Source organism: Octodon degus, unplaced genomic scaffold (assembly GCF_000260255.1).
Source record: "Octodon degus isolate 3935 unplaced genomic scaffold, OctDeg1.0 scaffold00078, whole genome shotgun sequence".
Taxonomy (NCBI): Eukaryota; Metazoa; Chordata; class Mammalia; order Rodentia; family Octodontidae; genus Octodon; species Octodon degus.
Genome location: NW_004524654.1, coordinates 6,828,836 through 6,831,759, shown reverse-complemented (window position 1 = coordinate 6,831,759; position 2,924 = coordinate 6,828,836).

The following is a 2,924-nucleotide window of genomic DNA, read 5'->3' as shown; positions in this document are numbered from 1 at the left end:
TGCCTTTTTGAGACAGGGCTTCACTATGCAGTTTAGGCTGGCCTTGAACTCACTTTGTAGCCCAAGTTGGTCTCGAACTCACAGCAATCTTCCTGTCTCAGCCTTCTGAGTGCTGGGATTATAGGCATGTGCCATCATGCCCAGCTATAAATTCTTTCTACTTGATACTAATAGAATTTAGAAATAATATCTTAAGTGAATATCATTCAGTTTATTGCTTTACAGTGAATTATGAAAACACTTTTTAAACATATAAAAATTTAAAAGACAAATTTATATACCTGGATATAATATTCTTAAATATGATTCTACATCTGTATCCACATTTGAAAAAATTTTACTCTAAATAACCTGAAATGTTATGTTATAATCTTCACATTGTTAATGGGTCATGAATACTTTTTGAAGCTGTCATACAATATATTCTATTCACAACACGTTTCAGAAGCTAATAAGAAAGCACCAGGCTATGAATTACAGAGAAAGTAAAATCTCATGAAAGAAATTTCATACAGTACTGTGATATTTTAAGCCTGACTTTAATATTTTGCCCTCAAAGTCTTCTCCACGGAGTATTTTTTATTAGAAATTTTTTTCTTTTAAAATGCTATTTATATTCTAGTTTTTTGCTTCTGTGGCATTTCTTAGTGTCTGCCCACCATTCCACTCAGCTACCGTATAGAGACCTGGCTCCATATGTCAGACTGTGGGGGAGATGGGAAGGTCAAGCCAAGGGAAAAAGACCAGAAAAGCAAAACCCTGCTTAAGGAAACCTCAGATCTGTCAAAATGAATGTGATTCTGATTAGAGGCAAGTGATCATTTCATTGAATAAGTTTCAATTTTAGTAATGATAGCCCTGCTATACTAAAATATATATTATAGCCATAAATATGAATTATGTTCTCCTTTCTGAAAGAAAATTAATCTTTGATTCTTATTGATTATAATAAAATATTGCTTTCCCACAGCAGATATTGATATATTATTCCCTAGATCCTCTAGCTTGTTTTAAATTGTGGTTCTGCATATCTAACAAATACTTTTACTTTGTTGTTTACAGAATACTGTGCGTTGCTTAATTCTGTTTGATTATGTTCCTTAATGCTATCAAGGTTGTAAAGAGTGGCAATGTTGTAAATGGGCAAGTTTTATTAAAACGAAAGGTATATGTACATGTAAAGCATTCAAATAAAGTTGAATTATCTTATTTATATAGATAACACAACTCTAGATTTTCTAGAAGATGTTTGATTTGCAAAATGGAAAATCATTGCAATTATTGTTATATCCCCTCTCCTTTACCACTTTATTTTTAGTCAATACAGAATTATTCTTGCTTTTGTTCTTTTTTTACTTTTGTTTATTTATTTATTTTTAGTTTTGCTTTCTATAATATATGCTGTGATAATTGACAGAAGTTTGAAGTGGACAGAGACAAATACAATAGAATGTCGTCAAGGATGTTTTCTGGGCCCTGGCTTAGGCCCAAAGCATAGAAAGTGTTAAGTACACATATTCTAAGTTGAGAGAACATCTATAGTTTGGCTACCCTACTAATAATGACACGGGAATGGTCCTACCTCAAACATTCCCAAAACCACTCTACCCCAGTCCACAAACTATAAGGAAAATGTGAGGAGAGAGGAAGTTGCCTTTTATGAATTATGATACTCATTAACATATCTATTCCCTTCCTTTACCTCCTCTCACTATAATGAGGAGATGGAGGTACTTCAGAGGGATCTAGAGAGGATCCCTTAAGAGTGTGGCTCCTAAACTTTAGAGATGACCATTGAGTGTGTTGGTACAAGCCTATAATCCTAGCAGTCTGGAGGGCTGAGGCTAGAGGATTGCAAGTTTGAGCCAAATCTGGGCAACTCAACAACTCATTGAGATCCTATCTCAAAATTTACATTAAAAAGGGTCAGACACATAGCTCAGTGCAATTACAATTTTTTTTGTAGAGGTGATCAACTCTCCCCCCTCTATTATGCTGGGAACTAGTGATCATCTCATCTCTGACAACTTCTGGAACAAGAGTGATAGATGCTTCCAGAGCTACAAAAGTGTTGGGGTGCAAACAGAAGATTGGCCTAGTGGAAGGAGCAGCACCACAATACCTACCTTTCTACCTCTAACACATGCTGCTAGTTGGACCCTCATGGAGGAGGTGAAGTGGGGGCAATATATGCCTTAAGGACCTGGGCAGTGGGCAGGCTCTCTAAGGACCCTGGCAAATGAGGGAACCGACCCATACTTGATTCTCTCCAGTATCAAGAGCATCAAGTCAGACAGGGTTAACTAGCAAAGCACCAGCATCCTAGAGGCAGAAAATGGCAACCTTCCTGGAGAACCCACACAATGATATCCATGTTTCCATTCCTCCTGCCCTAGTTCCAGAAGGGAAGCACCAGTGAGAGGAGAGGGAGCATGTGGGGTATAGCACGTTGTGGTCCACTTGCACACATGCATTGCAAGCCACTGAAGACACCTTATTTACCTTTGGACAAATCTGAAGATGAAAGGAAGGAAAAATTAGTTTTAAATTCATTTTGAAGCTTAAATTGAATAGAACCAAACCTTACACTGGCTAGAATGAGTTCTTAATAACTTACAGAGGTGTGGTAAATAAGTAGAAGTGAGCCATAGTGTGACTGAAAGAGTTGACACCAGCAAGGAGATGGGGTGGCTGGTGCAGTTATTGGGATAAATACTGAGAAATATTAAGACATTATATTTATATCCCAATCATTTGAGTTTCTTAAAGGGACTAGTTACAATCAAAATTCTGAGTTTTCAAGAGAGATGGAATGACTGTTTAAGAATAATGAGACTGGGGGCTGGTGAGATGGCTCAGTGGTCTGAAGCACCTACTTAGAACAAGCTTAGCAAAGCACAGGGACCGCGGTTGGATCCCCCAGC